Raw genomic sequence first — 25,239 nt, 5'->3', positions numbered from 1 at the left:
CCCTATATTATTGTAACAATAGATCACTAAAGTTCTCATGAGGGATGTTCAACCACTCCTCCATGCTTGACCACTACAGCAAGAAAATCTAGGTTATCCAGATTGCATAAATTATGATGTGCTTTCTTTAAATCAAAGCATAGTTCTGCTGAACATGAAAATGACCTGAAGTAAATGACCAATTCACCGATTTTTATGTTCTCTTAAGCATTTAGAGTTTGGAGCATGTTTTGTATTGTTATCCTATTGTAAAGTCTATTTGTGAGCAACCTGAGCTTTCTGACAGACAGACACAACAGCACAACAGCACCAGGAAAAGCCAAACTGAACAAAAGATCCATTTCTACTCTTCACAGAAGCAAAGTCTTTCTTTTTCAATGAGATGTTCACATTGCTATGGAAATCATACTCCTAATAAGAATGCCCATGAGCTTGATTTGTGTTTCATTTGATCTTATTTGATTTAAGACAAATATATTTCTTTCTTTATATGTTAACATGGAACTAGTAGTGTTAGTAATATTGCATCCTAATGATGCCAGAAATGTTTTAAGATTCCTAGATGCTGCTCTTGAATGTTAATTAAACTTTAGCCATTTCATTAATTGCAGATTTGGGTTAAACATTTTGAGGTCCAATTGAACTTGATGATGGACATAATCACGGTCAAAACTGATATGTCTAAAGGATTTATTTTATAGAATCAGTGAAGCTGATAATCTTTTGCATTAGATGTACCAGCAAATCCCTGAGTTCCCCAAAACGACATGGTACAGAGTAATGTTCTTCTGTGGTCTGCCTCCTTTAACACCCAGTGACAATCAAGGTGACCTCCAGAAGACTCACAAGTCAACTAAGATTTATTTTCTTATGCTGTAACTGTTCACACCAGAGCATCCCAGATGAGATGAGTTGTTGAGAGTTCAACTTCAGAAATAGAGAGTCAATAATGTTTGCATATCTCCAAAAGTGTGCTAAATAATAGTATATATTTCGTGAAGGGTCCTCCATGTTAATCTAACCATATTCAATTTGATGATTCACAAGTAGTCAACATAATGATTTATGACTGGTGTAGTATGTTGAGAAAGTAGTCTTACAGCTGCATTTCAAACACGCTGAAACTTTCTGACTTTAGCTGAAGGAAGATCAGAAGAGAAGGAATTGTAAAGTAAATCCATTAAGTGAAAAATCCATGTGTCAAAATCTCAATATCTCAACATCCTTTCTGTCAACTATAGGTTTCAATCTAGCTAAAACCTTGTATTAGTATTAAACCTTAAATACTAAAACGGTTAGATGGGCCAAATGACCTCCTCTCATTTGGAACTGCTCTTGTGTTCATATCTTATCCTGTTGAACTTTTCTTCTTCTGTCTGATTCCTTATTCTTTGTGTGCTTTTCTGAAAATTGTAAATCGTTGATTCAGACTCTACCTGGCCAATTTCAGAATATACTTCGGGAATACCATACTGTGTTCACAGTTCCCTGATTGTTTCTCACTCGATCTTAATTGCCTGAAAAGACTAGATCAATACAAGCTCTCTCTAGCAGGTACTTTGACAGACTGAGGGAGGAAGCATACAGTATATTGTTGATATTCAATTATACTATTATAATGTTTTCCTAATTCTATCCAATACTAACACTGACATAACTGTATAATGTATTCTAATAGCATGGTAATAATATATTACACGTATAACAATAATTTAAAAGCAAAGTTGCAGCAGTGTATGATACAAAAATTAAAAAATGGTGATATGGAGTAATTGGTGCACATACCTTTCTCTTCTTGGCAGTCCAAAACAACAACAAAACTGATATTTTAAATAATACACAACTAGTAAAGTAACTTACAGTGCCCTAAAAAAATATTTACTCTCTTCCTATGATGTCCCGTTTTATTGAATTACAAATGACAAATACACATCATTTAATATTTGTAATCAAACTTCGAATGGTCAAATTGAACACTTCTAAGCTTTGAAATGTTAAATGCCACCAAAAATTGCAAAGTAAAAGCAAAACCTGAAGTGTAGTTTGCGTATTCGCTGTTTTGCTATGGCATATTTAAATTAGTTCTAGTGTGACAAAACATACTTAGGTTGAATGGACTTTGTGTGAAATAACAGTAGCTCACATGATTTCATAAAATGGAAATAACATGTGGACAAAAAATTCAAACAGCTGGGTGAATTAAGACACCAAGCATCCTGAAAGCAATGACTTAAACATAGGTTTGTGTCATGCTTCAAAGGGGAACTGCAGTCCTAATGTCTCAGACCAGTTATTAAATCTCAGTAACAAATTAAATAAATTGATGTTACAGAAAGGAAATGACAAATTTTGAATTAAGCACAAAATCATGAACTTTGTGAAAGTACTGTAAAGTAAGTTGCCATGTTGCCATGTTGATGCAACTTGCATTCAATTTCCCACAAATGTGATGTACTGTAGCCCTTCATACTCACTAGTCTCTGTAATGAATTATGTAATGGGGTGTATGAGCTTATAAATACATGTTGTGCAGCAGACATTTCACCATAGAAATGTTCCAATGTGTTCTGCATGCAGAGTTAACCAGTAAATAGTATTTGTTGGCAAAACCATCTCAAAATCTAAAGTTATTATATATATATATTTCTATTGGAGTAAAAGAGATGTATTCACAAGCCTGCTTGTTTTCAATGTCACAGGGCTGCTTCACATCACCAGAACTTTTTTTGCCTCATTCTAAATCACAGAATGAGGTGCTGTAGGTGCTGCACATACCTGGAAATTCAGTCTGTTTTGTGATGTACTGTACATTCGAGTAATCTCATTTTACAAGTAAATATTATTATTGTTCTGGTTTGAAATGCACTCATCAATGCTGATTTTTTGTAACCCTGAAATATATAAATACCATTGCTGTTCCCCCCTTTAACTAAGTAAATAAAATCCAAGCATGCTTAGTGTCATGTATAAAAATGCTGGACAGGTGTAATTGCCTAGAATTATGGCATGTTCAGCAGTGATTTTAGTGACCACGACAGCTCAGCATGCTGATGTTTCATTAGCAACAGTGTCTAAGGTGATGTCAACTCGGAGGGAAAGACATCATCAGCAAAGGGCAACAATGGGAAGGAGCAGATACTGTACACCAGGATCCTGATTATGCATTATAAATGGAAGTGCGTAGCAAAATGGACACAATTGCAGATCTATTGACTGCAAATTTCAACCCGGGGTGAGAGCAGGCCAGTCAGCTGAGAGCTCCACAGAATGAGATACCATAGACGGATTGCAGAGCACAAAAGCCCTGTACCTGCCAATGTACTGTATGTTGTAAGAGTCCAGTGGCACAGCGACCAGGGAGTGGACTACTGAGACGTGGAGTGATATTGTCACATGAGCCATCGCCATGTTCTCAACAAACGGATGAGAGCATGTACAGTATGGCACCAACATTATGAGCCTTACAGCCCTGAGTGCTGGATTAAACAGTGAAGGGTTCTGGTGGCTCTGTAGTGGTGTGGGGTGTTTTTTTTCTTGGTATGGTTTGCGTGTACCCATTCCTTTAGAAGGCAAGGTCAATGCTAATTGCTACTTAATGGCACTGAGTAAACATCTTCACTCCATGTTGCAGCATTTTCTTCCTACAAGGAGGAGTATTTTCCAGGATGTCAATGCCTCGGTCTGCACAGTACGTGTGGTTGCCCAATGGTTTGATAAGCATGACACTGATGTTACGTCATCAAACCACTGGGTCATGGCCTTCGTAATCAAAATATCTAAGACCAATTTAGCATTTATGTGATGTTATGGGCTAACATCTGAGACACTGTTTTCTGTCACCCATGTGGATGATTGATTTTCTTGTGGAAGAACGAAGCCACATTCCTCCTGCAGAATTCCAGACACTGGTAGATTCTTTGCTATGGTGGATATAAACTGTCTGGACTGGCTGCACTTGGTGAGCCGTCACCATGTTTAATGACTTTTCTGGTGGTATTTCCATTTTTCTGTCCACTAGCTGTATAAAATTGGAACTTTTTTTTAAGTCTTTCTAATCAATTTAGTAGTAGTGGCAGCATTATGTTATGAGGCTGGGAAGCTTGTCCAGATCGAGGGGAAAATGGATGCAGCCAAGTACCATCAAATCATAGAGGAAAATCTGCTTTAGTCTGGGAAAGACCTTAAACTGGGATACAAATTCACCTTTGAGCAGGGCATTGACCCAGAGTACAAGTCCACGTTTGCACTGTATGGGCTTAACAAGAAGAAAGTGAGGTGTCCTTGAGTTGCCCAGACTTGATTCTGATAAAACACCTGTGGCTAGACTTGAAAATTGCTGTCCATCAGCAGTCCCTGGAAAAGCTTGAGTAGGTTTGCAATAAAGAATGTGTACCATCCTAGTGTGCTGACTGGATTGAAGTTAATATTCAATTTAATCGACCAGGTAATTGAAGTTGGTAGAGACTTATCCAAAAAACTCTCAAGTGTAATTGCTGTCAAAGGTGTTTCCATCAAGTACTCAGAGGGGTGAATACTAATGCAATCAACATATTTCAGTTTGGAAATTTTCTTTGTTGTGTTTGCTGACATTTATAGTGTTCAGTTTGAGCATTCAGGTTTTGATTTAAGATGTTCACTTTGAAAAAATGTGGATATATAGATTGTAACTCCAGCACACGGGACATCATTGGGAGGGGGTAGATACTTTTTTAAGACACTATATGGTTTAAGTAATAGGTTTATTCCATGCTGAAAAGAGAAGAAAGAAAACACAACATTTCGGCCGTGGAGCCTTCTTCAGGTGTGAGGCTGAAAGAAGGTACCTGAAGAAGGCTCCACGGCTTCACTACAGTATTTCCTTGGAATACCATACCATATACCATAAATACCATTAAATGGAATACCATAAAATTCTGGCTTGTAATTTCACAATTAAATCATCCGCTCCCTGCAGGCTCGGCTCTCTGGATTTAAGCTTCTGGATTTTTTTCCAGCTTCATAAAATCACCTTCCCACTGATTCCAGCAGATGTTTGAGATTTTTTGTTAGAAAAATGTGGGCCACTTCAGCTTTGCGTGCAAAACACTGTACCACTGAAATGTCACAGCTGGCTGGAACTGGCATCCTGTTTGACAGTCCTGGGTTCAGCAGACTGAGAGGCTGTGGAGAGTGAGAATGAGAGAGTAATGCTGATCCAGAAGGGGATTTTCATTAGAAGTGCACTAAAAAGAGATGTGAGAGAGGAGGTTGCTCTCCGCTACCAATACCATTCCTAACCTTGAAGGCACAGCTCAGCCACAGACGTGCAGACTTTCAATGCTACCCCGCACATCATTGAGGACTGCAGAAACACCAAATCAGGCAAAAGCGTTGATTTTAAAATGCATGCGCTGCTCTCTGCACATGTAAAACACTCTTTCATTGGACTTAAAATATGACATTTTTCCAACCAGCTGTCCATCCCTTATCAGAAATATGCTTATTCCAGGATAGGGACATGCTAACCTGTCTTTTTTAATTAAAAGTACCTCTGTCTTTAGTGCCATCTTGCACTTCTTTTATCTAAGCTCAGTTGGGTATACGATGTCTTTCCTGCTAAGGCTCTTTTGCAATTGGAATCACCAATTATTTTTCTTATTACACCTCACTGTCTGAAACTGCCAACTGTCATCTTGGGTGGCTGCTCCAGTCCTCATACTAGTGTGGGAGAACTGAAAGGGAGCTCTTGCTTTCCTCTAAAATGCACACTGACAAGGCATCTCTTTTTTTCACACTGATAGGTTCAGAATCCCTGCAGCAAGTGAGGAGTGGAGGACTAAAGCAACTTTCACTAGCAACGCTGTATTGCCAGAGACTAGCAGGCCATGGAGGGCACAATGAGCTACTATCTTAGAAAACAAACCAAGATGCAGGTGAAGACCCTTCCTTATTCTTAAACCATTAAAAGTTTGAATTTTTGAAAATGAACAGGTGAATGATGCAGCAGGTGCATGTTAATAAGGGAACAGACACTTAAGTAACAGCATTTATTTGAGAGTGTAGCATATAACAGACATGCACTTCTTCTTAAATAATTCAGATGACATTTTAGCTTAGAGTTGATGAGAGACTGACATAATGGCTTAAAAAAGAAAATCATTAAAGCATGTCAAACGTACTACACCCAGAATTTTTCAATATTCTGGCATCACAAATGGATATAACTGGATAATAAATGTTACATAGTATGAATGTATTGTAATACTGTATGTACTGAGCATCGGGATAAATTTATCACTTACAACAGCAACATATTTGTAAGATTAAGATGAAGATGACAAAATGTTTTTTATACTAGATGCAATTACGTTTTATTTAACAAACGTGATATAGTGAAAATCATTATGCTCATTAACATTTTTGTATCTACAACCAGGGGTCTACTGTGAAAGGCACAGGCTAGTAGCATAAGTGGCCAGCATTAGAAGCAGCAGAAGCTGTACATCTATTGTATGCTGAGTGCTTTTCACCAGGTTGTAGATGCTGTCTTTCCACTCATACAACCTGGACAAGCATGTGACAGCAGCCACATGTCATCCAAGCTCATTCCACAATCGCTCAATGCACAAGCCCTGCTATTTGGGAATTCTGGTCTAAGTCATTAGTGATGTGACCCAGGCTCGAACTTATGATCATAGATCTCAGGCAAGTGCCTTTACCAGCTTAAAAACAAAGTATAAAATCAATAAATATGAATCAGGAAAAAAAAAGATACTGAAATTATACCCTACTCTAACCACCAACACTATACATAATGTTAATGTGTGTTATGAGGACTGTACGTCAGTTGTTCAGAAATACAAAAGATGTCTCGAGCAAGTACAGTAAACTAGGTTAAAAATCTCAAATCTGGGACTTCCTAGATTTTCCAGTGTGTCTTCACTCAGTCAGTGGCCGTGCTGCATTGATTACGAACAGCTTAGAATAAGATTGACATTAATTATCAACAGCTTAAGAGCTGAGGGCATGGATTGTAAAAATCCCCGTAGATGTTGATAGACAAAATCATAGGAAATTTGCAAACTAAATTGCTGTAATCATTGCGTGATGTTAAATAGAGAATAATATAAATAGACTTTTAATTCCTCTTGATGTATATTTAGTCAAGGAAATAAATAGATTCCTGAACTTTAAACTATTTCTCATAACTACGTACAATGGCTGTTTAATGTTATTTGAATATAGATTGGAATATTTGCCAAATGACATACTGTGCCAGTCAAGAGAAGCAATCCTGAATCCTGTCATTTGCCGTGAGGGTGAAATGCTCACATTTGATTGAATTTGTTCAGCAAATGATTCCTAAAGATTGTTTTTTCTTCGGCTGATTTTTTACACTACTGCATATAGCCAAGAATAATTATTCTTATCAGCTTCTCAGCAAAGAATAGTTTTTTAGTGTTCTTTACATAGGATCCATAAAATTGCAATTATTTCTCAAATTATGTTTCTTTGCTATCTGCCTTTTATACTCTTAACATTCTCCAACATTTTTTACTTGTTACAAAAATAATTGTTGCTTAAGTAACCTTTCAAAAAAGGTTTTTTTTGAAAGTGGTACCCTTTCTACTGATAAATCATAGTACTGTGAAAGGCGTTACTTAAAAATTAAAAATATTTTATAGAACAGTTAAAGTAAGGTTAGATAATGACCCTGTTTGCATCGCCATGGTACAATAATGCAAAAAACATACACTCTTAAGTCAAAGTCCTACAATTATGCATTGTGTACTGATTTAAAGAATATAATATTAAATGTGAACTGTGTTTATACAATGTTTTTGTTGTTTGCACCTACCTATCATAATTTACTTTGCATCAAAATGTATTTTTTAGAACTCAGCCTTGCAAAATAATTAATATTTCATCAAAAACAAAAATAATGGATTCTGCAATGTACTCTGTTCATTCCCAATGGGACTGAGCACAGACCATTGAGCTCTTTCGGATTGAAAATAGGAGCCGATCAAACACAGATCTCTGGAGATACTCATTCTGCTGTTTAGGTTGCACAGACGACAAGAAGCTGGTTAATGGATAATATCTTAAAGTCCTAAAATCTTTATATGAGAAAATGGCCTATCTCCAGAATTTCATGTTTGATTTTTACATTGTTTCTAGGTAAGATGTGCCGGAGTTCAGTATAACCACAAATGTATTGTCGGAAAAATGACAAATCCCACAGCTAGCTGACATACAAAATCTAAAAAAAATCTGAAAAGCTAAAACAGAGCTTCTGTCTGGACGTATTAGATACATAGTCATTGTTACAGATGAAAACATACAATAGGCAAAATGACAGTAGGCTCAGTCACACCGGATAATTGACATAATGTAGTTTCATCCATCAGCGCATTTCGGCTGATTCAATCTTTTTCTGGATGAAAATCAACAAAATTAATACAGGCTAAGGATGAAAACGTCAAGGTGAACAAATTAGTGGAGACCATGAAAGAAACAGAAAAGGATTTCGCAATAGGAAAGTCGTAAGTATATGTGGCAGATTTTTCCCATCATCACCTCGGAAATGTAAATTATGAATCTGACTCATGGTTCAAAACAATAGGCTTGTCATACAAACACACAGCTTTACCATATTAAAAGCTGCAACTCTGACACTGAGATAATGCCAGAAGTGTTCAGCACAACTGCAAATAGAAAATAAACAAACTACAGCCAAATATGGTGTGCGTTATGCAGAGCCAGGGCCTGACATGGTCATGCAGGAAGGCTGATATTAATGCCACAAGGTGGAATGCATTATGGGAAATCGAAACCATTCTGCTATATTTTACTGTGTAAGAGGCTCTCTGTCTCTTTCTCCTGATATAACTACACTGTTCACGGAATACAGTGTACTAAATTCAAAAAACAAAATGCAATGAAGTAACAACAGACCGATTCAACCCATTATACAGTACATATAATCACTTGCGAAGATTCTTCAAGTGTGCTGACATGTAAATAGTTGAGAACCAGAATCCAGCTTCATTCACTACAATGTTACTGTCACCTTAACCAAGTAGAGGCTGATGGTCACATGCTAAAGCTACTGTGGCGTTAGGAGAGAGGGACTGGAAAAGCCTGTTAAGACCATAGCAAGTCTGTCACAGCACCATTACTGAAATTTTGGTTTTCAGGATTTGACTTTTTCTTAATCATTTATGGGGTCTGGCATTTTGCAAGCACCTGAAATGGTAACAGGAGTCTTTAAAGGGGAAGCAACATGTGGACAACATTTTTCAACCCTTTCTTTTGAGAGGGTCTTGCTTGGTCTACCCTCGCACCGTACAACTGCTTTTATATTTTGCCTAGTGGCTCAGACTGAGTTGTCAATGTGCCCTCTAACATTTTGACTGAAAAAACAAAATGGGCCCTAGTGATAATCTGAGAGTTAAAATACAGAATCAAAATCAGAATCAAAAAGAAATTAGCAGGCAAATTTTTCAAATACAACCCGCTTGCAAGCAACAATCACTTTATTTGTTTAAAAAAATAATTGATATGAACTCTGGCATTTTGACCTCACGGCAGGCCTCCATCAGGGCTTCTCTATGTGACCTGAGCTTTGAACCTAGTACAGTATGTACTGTATATGTTAGTCATGCCAGTTCAGAAAGTAATTAGCTTATCTTTTTGCCTTGAAAATAAACTTTCTGATACTGATACACTATGTGTATAACAATGTGTAGAACAATGCACTGTGCCAGGGAGTCCCCCTGATCAAAGTCCTATACAAACGTGGCAGGAAACATGGGACATAATTAGTCTCCTAGGGGACTCGTTTTCCTTCTGTACCAGTGAAGAAGCACCCCTGCATGCAACAGAAATAGTTAGGATCAACTGCCACATAAGTATTTTCCTTGGGTTTTTTATGTACCCTAAGGGGCAGCAGTTTTGATCATTCAGATCCAGGCTGGGGTTCTGAAGTCAGTGGATTAGAGCCAGCGCAGGCCTGTTAAAAGAGACAGTAGAGACTAGGTGCACAAGCTAATTGACAGATCCAGTCTCAGTGAGATGAAGACTCAAGGCACCATGTGGATACAGCACAGACCCTGGGCTGCTGATTCCTGCTGGATTAGAGGTAATAAACCTGCCTCCTCTAACCTAGCCAAGCAGTTAACATCAGCATCTTGGATCAGTGTTTATTGCTGCCATTAAGAGTCTGCTGCTACAGTAGCTAGTGTGGAAAAAAATCATCCTTGCATAGTATCAGTTGGTGAGATATAAATTCTATGTGATATTGTTCAATTGCTATACTATTGCATTCTCAACATAAGTGTTATGTTTATTTTTTTTAACCTTTATTTTTTTAATTTCCATATTAAGTACAATATGGTGATTACTTTTGTTTCTGGTTTGTTTTACCTCTGAACTGAAGGATTTTCAACAGTTGCTCACGTTTCTAAATCAAAGCAGAAGAAAGTATTAAATGCTAATCGTGGGCTGAGTACCACAGTGAATCTTTGCAATACTGAGATAAACAGTATTAAACCAGAGCTGTTTTAATACTGGTCCTGCAGGACCACTGTATCTGCAGGCTTCCCTTCCCACTCTGCTCGTTAGTGGATCGCTAGGCTTCTGGACCGATTAAACCCCTTATTCCAACAGCTGCATTAAAGAGACCTAGAACACCTTTGGACACACCAGCCCTCTAGAATTAGGATTGGACATAATTATTATTATTAGATCAGGTGGAAAGAGATATTGATTCAACAATAAAATTAAGGGGAATGTTAGAGAGGAAGACATATTATTCCATGACAAACTGGAATTCAACTGTTAAACCCAAACAGGGTTTAACACATTTACTCTGTGAGATCGTTAATGATCACATAGCGGGGATCTCCACTGAACACCTCATCTGAAGGAGAGCGTTTCCGTTTCTTACAGCTAAGTGCACCCCGTGCCACAGTGGGGCATGGGTTAGCAAATTCTGGTCTAGAGGGGATAGTGCCACTTATTGACCCACCAACGCCAACTACAGTACATATCGGATTTACCTGGAGATCCCCTGTTCCTGTACTGACCAGGCCCAGTCTTGAGTAGCCTCAGAGCTGACAAGACTGGACTACAAGATGGTCATTCTGCTGTAGGAATTCACTGTAAGATTCAAACTATGGAACTTTACTGTTCTATTAGTAAAATGTGAGACAGAATCACTATTGTGAGGCTTTATTCTTTAACAGAAAATCAACTGTTTATAGATTGCAGACACAGGAGCTTTCATTTATATTAACCAATTGATTGAAATAAATTACTGAAATAGATTACTTTTGCACAAAATTTCCAAATTCACGTTAGGTATTTAAAGTCAAATACGAAATAGAAAATGCAAATCAAAATGATACAATACGAAATTGAACTTTTTTGAGTTCTATTTCATAACAACTGAGTTTCTCTTAAATGTATGTTTCTTTTAGGGAAAGCCAAAATATTTCAAATCCAAATGCAAAGGAAATTACTGCTATTGATGTTATACACAGTCTTTTTGAGTGTTGCTCAAATAGCCAAGTTACATGTAAATATTCTAGATTGCTTTCTTATTTGTTTTGCTTTATATGTACAGAAAGATAGCAATGGATGATGAAAACAAAAGAATCAATTGGCATGGTGTCTTCAACTGTTTGATGATGTCTGCAAACCAGAGGAAATTCACCAACACGTGCAGAAAGTCTCCCCAAATGCAGAAACAGTCAATCAATTCAGTCAGCACATCATTGCCGGAGGTAATTATGAGCAACAAAACGTGCAGTACTGCAACTGGTAAACCATTTTGAGCTTAAATAAATAGATTTAAGTAATACCAATGAGGATAATTAATTAAAACTCTTTAAGGTTAATTAATTCACCTTGGCAGACTGTAAGAGGAATTGCTGTAGAAAACTATATTCCATGTATATCTTCTACAGGAGGGATGAAGAGACTCAAAGACATCACTAAGATCACAGGACCTGTTGCAAGGCAGACAATGAACATCTTCTCCAAATCAGTTCCAACTTGCCCAGCAGGGCCCTGACAATTCAGATCATATTTTTGTAACTTAAACTAGAGGAGGAGAATGTTATGTTGGCACACAGTGTTAAGTTATTAGTTACGACGTCGTTGTTGCACTCCTGTTTTGGATTCCATACTAGTGCAGTAGTGAGTCTTGACGGCTCACAGCCCCTCTGTCGCCATTCTATGATATGTATAATAAAGGGCAGATGTGAGTCAAATATGTCTACGAAAAGTCTTTGCCTCTTTGCAACATAACACAGGACACTCAGTCAATCAGGCTTGTTTGGCTGATAGTTGCTAAATATTACTAGGCTCTCGTTCAACAACTTGTTGAAACAAGCCAGGGTATAAAGCCTCAACAATGTGGCTAGGTAGCTAATTCCAGTCTCCAGCAACTCTTTGTGTAAAACATTGCCTAAATGAGCAATGTCTGCATGACAGAGAATAATTACCTCCTGTATATAAACATTACAGTACATTACATGTATAGTACAGCATGTGTGTACATTAGGTGTATTATTGTAGTCTTCCACTTGGGTATGCAAGCCCTTTGAAAGTTAATTCAACCTAAGCTGGATTATTTTTCTAAATCATATTTTGTGACTAAGTTCAATTGATAAAAATGGAACAAGATGATGCATGTTGTTTTATGTAAGTATGTAATAAAGTTAAAAATAAACCATGATACTTACAGTACAGTATCACCCTCCAATACCTGAGGTTTGGTTAACGTGATAAAACAACATTGATATGTTCCAGTGTGTGGTAAATTTGTTTTTTTTGGAAATAACTCATCCACTGTCCCTGATTTGCAGTCAAAAATATAACTTTTTAATAAAAGTATCCAGGTGTTATGAAAAATAGATTTAATATTGCTTACTAAGATGTGGGTTTGAAAAGATCATGCTTTTTGCAGACGTTGTATCAGTGAAAACATTTTCTTGTTATTATTTTATTTATTTTACCGAATCAGCAAGCTCCCTGGACATTTGTGCCTTTCACGAATGCTAATTATCTTGCCTCAGCACCTTAGAATCCTGCTGAAACAATGCTTAGGGCTTATGTGCAGAATCAGCCATTCATCGCATAATTCAAATTTTAATCCGCTTCCAATGTCAACCTTTAAATCTATTTTTCTCCCTTTTCAGAGTTACTCATATTTACCATAATGCATAAACAGTTTTAATTACCTCATTAGAAATATAAACGTGGGGCCTGAGTTGGATGCTAGACTAAAATAGTGGCAGAAAGGGAGTAGATGAGTGGTCTTTCTCAAGGTCACAGTTAAAGACCCAAGTGGAATTTCAACTCAGGGGCTCCTCGAATCGAATAATTAAATAACACCCAAACCTGAAACCTGATTATTTCACCTGTAATAATTGCCATCCACAACTGAGGTAAATGAGTATTTCACTCAGGTGTTTACCAAGGAAGAAATCAGCAACAGACCTCTTCAGCCTGCAGAAGGACAGAGCTGCATTGAATAATATTAGCATTGAAGAGGCAGAAGTGCCTCAGCTATCTCTGTGTTTCAGGTACTAGAGGTGCTTGAGAATAATAAATGTCCAGGGCCCATTGGTATCCTACTAATTATTCTTAAGGAAACAAGATATTAATCAAAAAACAGTGATGCAACTCTTCGAACAGTTGCTCAAGACCAGGGCAGAAGCCGTGGATAAGAGAATTGCTAATGTAGTGCCCGTCAATGATTGACACAACTCAACCAAGTCGTTATAGGCCAATAGGTCTGACTTCTATTACATGTGAGATGATGGAAATACAGGTAGAGTTAACAAGAAGATGACTTGTATGGGGGGAAAAAAGGTCCTTGGGCATAGTCAAAATTGATTCAGAAGCAGTAGGACATCTTTAACTAACTTATTAGAGTTCTTTGAACAAGCAACAACAGTGATGGACTCACACAGGGCATACGATATGGTAAATTTAGATTTTCAGAAGGCTTTCAATAAAATTCCTCATAACATTTATTCTCAATTCGCAATGGCGAGGCGTTCAAGGTAATGTGTGTGTTTGGACTGAGAATTAGTTAATGGATAGTAAACAGTACAAATATGTTCAGATTAGGGCAAATGTAATTAGCGGATAACCACAGAGATTTGTGTTCGGACTGCTGGTCTTTGGGATTATTCTCTGTGATCTAGATTCTGGTACAGTTAGTGAACTAGTCAAGGTTGAGAACAATACCAAACTAGGTGGATTAGCAAACACGGCAGAGGTAGCAAATATAATTTAGAGCGTATTACAGTAAAATTTGGGACTAAGCGAACAACCTGAGCAGATAACATTTCGTGTAGACAAGTGCGGGCAGGCATCAAAATCATAAATTATAGATACAAAATGGGAATTCTTGACCTTGAAGAGGCTACTTATAAAAAAGGCTTTACATAAGTTCTGCATGAGGCATTTATATTGACATAATTTTCGACAGTGTGGGATAACAATATGAAAGGCAACAAATGGTATGATACAGTACATACAGTAGTTAAAAACAGAATTTAAATCAAGGGATGTTATGTTAAAATTGTACATATATAATTGTATTGTAGTAATAACATATTATATAGAATATCATGTAGAACCCGATTTTAAATAGTTACAAACAAATTGCTTTGCTTTTCTGGATTTGATCTATAGACGTGCAGACAGATAAATTCCCAGGCGTAAATGTATGTCTTACATTGACAGGATACAAGAACAGTACCTCCATCTCGAATAGAGAAGGCTAGAAGGGGACTTGATTCAAGTACTCAAAATCCTCCAAGGCACAGACAAAGTCAATCCTGCACTCTTTTTCAAAATTAACAGTGATATATGAACCAGAGAACACACGTGGAAACTAAATGGAAGTTCATTTAAAACCAGCAATAAGATCTTATTGAAGTGTTGTGGATGTATGGAATAAGCTGCTTGTCAAAAACAATACCCTGGCTTTTTTCAATAAATGGCAGAATGAGATTCTTTGATTGATTATCCACTAGCTAACCAAATGGGTTAAATGGCCTCTCGCTGTTTGTAACCTCACTTATGTTCTTAGGTAAGTAGTTCATTAAGTAATTTAGAAATCATTGGGAATAAAAATCAGAATACGCTTCTGCCTTAAAGGACCAGAGTTTCCCTTAAAGCAACGGTTGCCACCAGATACAATAATTTAAGAGTTGTGATGCAGGTCCTGGTAGCATGGTGGCGCAGTGGTCAGCATTGCTGGTTCACAGTGCTTGGACCCTGGGTTTAATTCCTGGGGTGCTATCTGTGTGGACTTTGTATGTTCTCTCTGTGTTTGTGTGGATTTCCTCCAGGCGCTCTGGCTTCCTTCCACAGCCCAAACACATATTGGCCGGTTAATTGGCTTCTGGGAAAATTGGCTCCTGTGAGAGTGAGCGCACGTCTGTGTCTGTGTGCGCCCTGTGCTAGACTGGTGTCTTGACCAGGGTGTACCCTGCCTTGGACCTGTTGTTTGCCGGGATAGGATCTGGCTAACCCTATCCAACGCTTTATTGGATAAAGCAGTTAGAAAATGGATGGATGAGTTGTCTAGCTTCCATCTGCAATATTGATCTCTAATTTAATCAACGTTTATGATATGGACACAGCTTGAAATGTTTAATACATGACACTAGTGACACAGACTATACTGTAGTCATTTTCACTAATTTGCTTATGATTATTAACTTGAAAGTGCTCCTAATCTTTAAAAAACAGGTGATTTAACGTGATCTGTGAAACAAATAGCACTGAAGCATTCCAAGACCAGATTGTATTTCTCAGCTATAGAAGTTCACAGCAAGCCAGATCCTAACCCAGCGGACACTGGGCACAAAGAGTAACTGCTAGTTCACCTCCTGTTAATATTTAATAGGGTTGCCATTTCCTATTCTGTGTTCTCTAAAAGCATTAGGAAAACAAAGTCAAAGCTTATTTTTGTTTTACAGTCAAGCAAATGGTATTTGTGATCATGTGATAAATGTGAACAATAATTACAAGATAATATGCTTTTTATTTAGGGATAATTCCCAAAAAATATTTGATAATGTTAGAACAAAACATAGTCTGTGTTCAAGCGAGTGGTTTCAACTTACCATTTGTACTGGGAAACCTACAGTATATAGTGAGTAAATTACAGAGTGTGAATTCAGTATTTGGTGGCATATTCTTTTGGGACAGTAACTATATGGAGCCCATATTTCATTGGGTTTGCTTTTGTCATACATTTTGAGACAATGTCATTTGGCATGGTGAAGCGCCGCCCAATAAGCATTTAAGCATTTAAGATTTACATTTAAGATTTCTATGTAAGGGGACAAAATGTTTCTGTGAATTTCAGCATTCATTCTGCTGCCATCATTACATACAGTACATCATCAAAGACAAGTGAGCCATTTCCAAAGACAGACATACATATCAAAGGTGATTACTACAAACATGAGATAATTGGTCCATTAGTAATGGGTTATGTTGGCAAGAACAACATCTGACTTAACACATAAAAACAGAACACAGAAACTGAGAACACCTAACACCACAAAATATATCCAGATGTTGTTTTTCAAATGGAATACTCTTCTCTCTTTGTACCCCAAATTAAACAGTAGAACAACAAATGTGAAATAACAAAATTGTTTACAGATTTAATAATGCTTCATCCTTTAAAATGACTAAACATGTGTTCAGTATATAAGTATTTCACAGAGCAAAGTTATATTTTTCATAAATTATTAAAGTTCAGAAGACACAAGGGTTACATTGATTCACACCTCTGTAGTTAATATTTTGTAAATCCTCCTCTGGCAGGACTAACACTATCTAGACACCTCCTGTATTGTGCTATAAGGTTCTGGCACTTCAGAGGGGACATTTATGAACATTCTCCAAAGTAGAATTACTCTAAGTCCTTCTGACCCTTTGGTTTCTACCATCTTAAATTAGAATCACAAATGTGTAATTGGATCAAGGTGTGGAGATTGAAATGGCCAGTTGAGAACATTTCTTTTGTGTGCGATTAACCATTTCTTTGTCACTTTTGCTATATGCTTTGGATCACTGTCATGCTGAAATGTCGATTTTCAGCCAAGCTTGAGCTTCTTGGCAGAATCAACCAGGTGTCAGGCCAAAATGACCTGGTGCTTGTTGTTTGATTTCCCTATATCTTGGTAAGAGCACCAGGATCCACAGATTCGAAACAACCCCATAACATAGGAGACACCTCACAATACTTTTGCAGGCATGTGTGTTTTCTCTAGCTGAGCTTTATCTTTCTTGCCCCAAATGTAACACTGATAAACCATGTCCAAAAAGCTCAATTTTCATTTCACCTGCCCATAATTCAAAATTAATCATTTTGCAAGTTTGAGGCTTCTCTTTTTTTTTGCTTCGCCTTAAGAAAAGGTAATTCCTTCCAATACAGCACATAAATGCAGGGTGTACAAGGATATCACCCATGGTGGAAAGATACACTTGCATCCTATTTTTAGAAAGGTTGCCACTATTTTAGAGTTGCCTTAAATTTTAGAAAATAGACACTGTAGTAGAAATTGGTAGACGGAGCTTTTGTGGATTCTCTTACAGCCATCTTTCAGCTTGTGGTGGTCAATGATCATTTGCCTGCAGTCTTGAAAGAGCTCTCTGACTTACTGTGAAAATGCTGCAACTACTACTGTACTTCCAGAAGCTTCCAGGGTATTTTCAAAGAACAAAATGCTGCAAAAACATTTTTTGTGTTCAACTGAGTGATTTCTACCGTACATACTGAAGATTTGTTTTTATTGAATTTTAGTTAAAGGAATACTTAGAGTGAATAAATGTAACTCTCTTGTTTTCTGGAATTCAATTAGTTATTTATGACAAACCAAGATTCTATCATGACTGCAGTATAACACAGTATAACAGTATAATATTTTTTAACATTATCCAACTTTAAACTCTATGCTAAAGTGATGTTTCTTGTTGCTATTATGTTTCTATTATTTTATGTGAAAATTGAAGTATTAAAAACTACTATCATGCTCACATAAGAATTTCCAAGTCTTTGATGCAACAATCCAGTGTATGCCTTCAACAATATCAGACTGATGACAATGGCCATTCAGTTAAAACTTTTAATTTTACAGATAGTCTGAAACAATCTTCCTAGGTTTTGTTTTTCAAAATAACTGTGAATAGAATGAAATAGTGAAAAAATACAACAATAAACATGGTATAAGAATGTTCTGCTTTAAGTGTGATTTTTTTCTTAAAAACACGTATCTAATTAAGAAAGCCCCACTTCACTTTTGTGTATCGAGTATATGGGAATGAATAATCAATCAATAATATTCTACTGTAAATTCAAAGTCTGCTTCAAGGTCATGCACACCCTATTTTTGTGACTAAAATATATATAAAAAACACTTTCTTGTAATTCAGACAGTAGTCATTTTCCTCAACACTGGAATCTTCAAATTTGGCCATTCCCATCTTGTGCCTATTAAACAGATTTATTTCAATTAATTGCATCATTATAGCAGTCTGTACGCTAAACTAAAATATGGAAAATTTAGTTATCATTCTCCTGACATCCTGTCTGTACATACTGTTTTTATTTGTCTGGTAATCTTTTCTCCTGCTATTATATCTTAAATGCTTTACTGTACTGTAATGATACTCATGCATTATTCATTCTGCTTTCTAGATTTACATAATGTTGTGAAATATTATATATATAAAAACACTGTCAAAACTTTATGTGAGGGCACTTTAAAACAGTGCCTTTCAGTACAAATCACTGCACCTTCCATGCACATAATACTGTATATTTATAAAGTGATAAAATCAAAAGATGTAGGGAATTAAAGAATGGTTGCCAACATATCCACAAAGAAAAGAAATAAAGATAATAAAAATGTACTAAACATTGTCCTCAAAAAAAAAAACAAAGATTCCAGGCTTGTCTCGTTTTCCAGCAGCATCCTGTGTTCTTAGATGTGGCGTTACCATGGCAACCTCAACTTGGTGACCTCGTTATTTCAACCTAATCCTGCTCTGAAATTATAGTTGCTCCACCCTTTTGCCTGGCTGGCCTGATAACATAATCATTGTAAATGAAGATGGAAAAAAACAGCAGGATGTATTTCCCTCTGTGGCACAGGACTTGCACCACTGTATCATGAAAAATTAGGAACAATTACAACAGCACTTTATGTACTTCATGTCACTGCATTTGCATTTCATCACTTCAAATCACATTATCCTCCAGAAAACTTACTGTATAATTGCATAGGTCCCACTTTTTTTACATTTACATAATATGCAAAAACCCTGTTGAGAAATTAACCAAAAAAGTCTGACATGATACCTCAAGGAGGAGAAACATTTTAATACTTATAAGTCTATAGCATAACCCGGTTCAAGCCAGTTAGATCTTTGCTTTGTGAGCCAGTCTTCACGAATTCCTCAAGACCATTAGGCTAACTCATCAACAAACTCTAGACTGTCACCAAAAAGCCTCTGTGTGACAGATAGTGTATTTCACTTGGCAGCTACAAAACATAGCCCACAATCCAGAAACAAGTGTGTTAAAAACGCCAAAATCAAAATCTTTTGAAAAATGGTATCCTACTGCTCTAGAACAGAAATATGAGCAACCTCTATCAGAATACATTTTTACAAATACAATGTGTGTCTGCATGATATGCATATACACGATAATTTCTGAAAAGCAAAATTTCCCCTTGTATTCTGCTCTTGCATAGTGTCTGTAAAGTATTTGCAACCACAGATACAAGTGTTGTTTCCTGTACTGAGCTTGGGACTGTAATGACAATGGGCAGGTCACTAGGTGTCGCAAAGTGCCATTTTAAATAGTCTTTGTAAATAGTCTAATTGTATGCAATTATATTATTATTTACCTTTTTAATATTATTAGGCATTTATTTGTCTAAAGTGTTAGTATGAATGTGATAGTGATTGTGGTATTGAGTGGTTGTAGTCGTGAGTGATATTGGTAATGGAGTGGTAGTGCTTGTGGTTGTAGTAATCAATGGTAGTGGTAGTGGTTGTGGAGGTCACTGCTGTTTTTGTGTAATGTGTTTCATTTTAGAAGACTTAAGTTTTGTTTAGGTTTGATTAAAGCTTTAATAAAATAAGAAATTACCCTGGATCCTGAGTGTTTACTTTTGTTTTGGGGTCTTTTCATGTCCAATGATCCCCAAAAGTGGATTTTGGATCAGTTATACAGTACTATAAAAATTGGTCATCGATATGCTGTGGTAGAATCTAGATTTACAAGAGATGCCAGATGGACTCCATTGGTCAGATTTGTTTTATTCTACTGAGTGAAAGAGATGCAGACAGCAAACGATTTTCAACAATTTGGATTTTTACTTCAATAATAATTGAATAATTAAATGGTATTGTCATTGCAGTCTGATATCCTGTTATGTAAATTTTAATTACTTATATAATGTTTTATTAAACCTTTTTGGCTCTTCGTTTATTCCATGAATTCATAATATCTTTAGAAAAATGTGTGTGCTTTACATTATGTCTCTAAGAAACATTTGCAGAGTGTTTATGAAGCAGAAGCAAGATTCATCGTTTCTAGCATGAATAATTAATTTGTCTTGGTTCAAGAAAATATTCGCACTTTGAATTTGTACTCTTACAATAAACAGTTCTCCTGTTTCTTGTAACGAAGCCCCGTTACTGGTTTCAACATCATGGCCGGGTAGTTTAGTCCATACTCCCATAACCCTACACAGACGGTTCAACTGTGGGAACAACAGCAGTGTTTTTATGAAGAACCCCTCGGGAAGGGATCGAACCCCTGATCGAATTCGATGGATATAAATGAATCTTGTTATGAAGCTGAACTTGCCAGGAGTCCGTGAAAAAGGTAGTTTAGAGTATGGGTCGTGTCTATCATCTGTGAGGTTGTGCAGAGATTTCAAAGAGGAATTAAAAAGGCAGAAAATAATGACCAATTCTAAGTGTTTAAAATAAAACACTGATCCTTGTTTGTATATTATCTCGCCAGTAATAACCTGAGCTGGACACCAGGTGCTCTGGCAAGTTCTACATAACAGTTTTACAGGTTAAACTGGAACAGGTAAAAACAGCTCATTTCTGGTGATGTTAAAATTGGGATTTTTAAAAACAACAATCCAATCTGGCTAAATTATGAGGTAAGGACATTAAGATGCTAAGCAGTTATTTTGTAATGAAACAGAGTAGAAAAGGAATATATTGCTACCATGCTAAGCACTGACACGGGGTTTGACAAAGAAGGGCTCAAGCCTATGTTGAATTGGTACATTTACAGGTATTTCCAAACCCATCAGCAATGACATGAACCCGATACACCTGCAACTCCCAGACTCTCTCTTGTTTAACTCTCACCCAAATCTCTGGAATCCTGCATGGCTTCTCCCACCAACACCAGTGTCCTGCACGGGTCACCATAGCAAAGAAAACTGACCCCAACCTCCTGGTGGCACACAACCCTTCACAACACACATGAATGTTACAGCAACAAGAAACACAACATAAACTCAAATTTATAGTCACTAACAAAGGGATATATGCATCAGACAAAATCCCCTTCTGTATTCCTGTGATCCATTAAGGTTACAATACTACTCAATATACTAAGTAGATGTCAACATCTAGGCATCCAATTTGTAAATTCAGGAACATTGAGGTTTGGAGTAGAGAAAAAAGAGACAAAGCAGACTAGTATAAAAATGAATTGTAGTTGAAATTCATATTGAAGAGATCAGTGTGAATCTCGTAAACTTGCATACTAGGAAGTGAACCTGTGCGGCACTTGACAAATGTACTTTATAACTGGGAAAAAAACAATTTTCTTACTGAAGAGAGAGGATTGTAAACTCAGTACTAACTGGCAGATATATTTAGTGCTGTTCTGGGATGTATCACATTGTGTTTCTGGTTAGCACTTGTTAAAAATAAGCATTGTTTGTTTCTGGGTCTTGTAAATTTGGCCTATGTCTTGCGAATGTTTGACTGAGAAATGGTCTTGTCACCATTCCTCAGCAGCAAGGATTTAACTGAGTGTCAGATTGCATTGTTCTGTTATTGGCAGTGTCCCTGACAAGTGTGATGTGCCTATCACTTTGTTTATGAGATAGCAATTCTCTGCTTCTAATGCTGGAAGCTGTCACTTTATTGGGGTCAAGTGGGTGCAGGAGTTTTGACAGCTGTGCTAAACGTACTGCATCACAGATACATCAGAAGCATCACTAGGACGCTACTGTTAGAGAAGGCAAAATAGTGCAAAAAAAACAAGGCACGGGTGAGAAATCAAACATATGCTCCTGGGAGCACTTGTATAAAAATGAATGCATGTCACAAATTAAGCAAAATATGTTCCTAATTTAATGAAGTAAAGCATAAGATATGATATACAATATATTGATTTCTAGAAAGTGACTGATAATCCAAGGAAATCTGTGCACTTTTTTAACAAACAGAAAACAGCACATCATCTTAAGTATCATAGCCACTAACTAGGCTGATGTCAGCAGAAGTAAGTAGTATGTGACATACAGTAGGAATCTGTTTTAAAGCACCTATAAGTGATTGGTGTATCTTAGCTCTTAGTCAGAATTTCATGGTTGCATGGGCTTAGAGAATACACAGGCCCACTCCCTAGACAGTGGGCAAAGTCCTGTTCTACAGGGGAATTCACTGTCCAGATTTCAAGGGGGTGACATCACTTCTCTAACATGCTAAGTACCACTGTGCCCTGTCACACTCTCCCCCTCTAAACTCCTCATCTCCATAATTACCTCAGTGAGTGACTGGTAGGCATCAGTTGGTGAAATCTGACTCACGGCATTATGCTTATGACATGGGTGATTCTGAACTGCAGGAAGTCATGCATGAAAGGGCTCTGGGTATTAAGAGATTTTTCTGTGTCCTCATCAACACAATGTGGGGAAGCAAAAAAACACAATGCTTGAGTGCATATAGAAATCAGAAGATATAATGCATAAGCCTTACAATAAACTAGTAAGACTTCATTTAAAGAACTTTTTTTCATGTTTTGTCAGTTTTTGTTTCAGTTTTTGATCTAATCTCAGAAGATTACCACCTACAGACAGGGTATACCTCTTCACTCTATAACAATAGGAGTTTGAAAGGAGACTTGACTCATGTATTTAAATACACAAGTGTATAAACGGATTCATACAATTGTTTTTTTTCAGTGATTAATTATCATATCCCTTTCCTTGCAATAGCCCTTAAAACAACACATAACAAGCTTCAGTTTGTTCACAAGGTCTTTAATTGGCCCCAAATTTGTGTCTGAGGTTGCCTAAATTAGAGGGTGCACAACCGCCCTCAGAAACAGCCCAGTGCACCACGGATTTTAAATGTGCATTAGGGGCATCATCTTAGTTTATGCTCACAGACAGAGCCTCCTGGATCTTATCAAATATCAAAAACAAGTTTTTGCAAGATGGAACTGCACAATCAAAACCAAGTGGGTAACAATGAGGTAGTTTAATGTCCCTGCACAGCATATTCATTTTGTCCCTGTGTACAGCATATTCATTTTCCTGGGGGATAAAATGAACAGTCCTGCTAAGATTAAAGCAATTTTTTTTTATTTTGCCATGAGATTGTGCTCTGAAATTAGTGTAGCTGATTCCCCTAATCTGCATATTTCTGGAATGCAGCGAGAGATCTGTCAGGAAACCTGCCATGCAGACAAGGGAAGAACATTTTAAGGTTTATTCCATGCTGAAGAGTGAAGAAAAGAAACACAACATTGTTGGAGCTATGGTGTCAAAAGGGGAGGACATGCCCTACCCAGACAGACAAACAGACAGAGCGAGCGAGCAGTAGAGGTCACGAGTAAACTTGTGGAGATAAAGTAGTGCTACACACAGTGCCCTCCAACACTCCTGTTATGCAAAATACCCATTTGCAAAACTCAACTGGTAAATATGTTAGCAAATATTAAATATAATATGGTATGCTGTATGTATGTGTTCAATTTTTCAAAGGGGGCATGGGAGGACTGCAGATAGCACTGCTGCCTCATGGAATCATCACAGAGTACTATTACAGAGGCATAATCTAATATTCAACAGTTTCCAATTAACCCAGAATGTTTGGATTCGAAAGAATGTCTGGATCCAAAATTGTGACTCCGGGGCTGTAATTCACACAGCAGGCAAGTCTCATGCATTTGAAAGCTATCTCCTGCTTTGAGCTGTGAGCTGTTTCTCAAGCTAAAAAAGTCAGATGGCCACTTAGCACTGGATCCTGCAGCTAGAGTAGTTACTGTTACAAATCCAGGACATTCAGGGTCAACCCAGGGTACTCACAGTAATGAAACAAGGACAAGAGGTCATAGCTGGTAACTTAGAGGGAAATCATCCAGGACTGAGAACAGAAAACGTCTTTACACAAAGCATTGTAGGTCTCTTGAAGAAGATACGCAACTAGGTGGTTAATCACACTCATACTCTGGCATCCTTTAAGAAACATCTGGACAAATTCTTAAAATTCTCTTCTAACCTTATGTTAACAAGTGCCCAAATGTGAAGTGTCATATGTATGTTTCCTTGTGAGGGTCGTCATAAAAACAAGGTTTTTAAGAATTAAAATCTTAAACTGAACTTAAGTCACTGAATGTAATTTTGTTTAACACAACCATGGTTATGCCAACTACAATACAGAAACACATTGTTTTATATGTAATGTACATACTGTAATATCACAAAACTCTGGAGTATTAGTGTTGCAAACAAAAGCTTGTAAAGGCATAACAGCAAAGTGATAATATACATTAGTTGTATGTTTAGTTAATTAACACTAGTTACTTTTCATGCTGTATACTGTATAACTAATAGCAACAGTACATTGTATTTAAACACTATGCCTTCCACATCAAACTTCTTTCCTTTCCCTTCTTCTGGGAAGGAGTGGATACTTCAACCTGTTCTCATCAAATTTAAGATTTTGTACTTACCTACCTCTCTGTCCATCTGTCCATACCCTCATATCTCCCGTCTCTTATCTGTGTTTACAATCGCTCTCTTTGCTGTCCTGTCACCTGCGATGCTTGATCTCTGCCTGGTCTCCTATGGTGAAGCCAGGACACTTTGGTACATGTTGTTTAGCATTTATCTGCTTCCATGTGGTTGGTGTTTTCTTAAGCAGAGTATTAAGTTT

This window comes from Atractosteus spatula, chromosome 1, assembly GCF_055471065.1.
Source record: "Atractosteus spatula isolate fAtrSpa1 chromosome 1, fAtrSpa1.hap1, whole genome shotgun sequence".
In the NCBI taxonomy this organism is placed as follows: Eukaryota; Metazoa; Chordata; class Actinopteri; order Semionotiformes; family Lepisosteidae; genus Atractosteus; species Atractosteus spatula.
Note: the sequence above shows the minus strand (reverse complement) of the source record.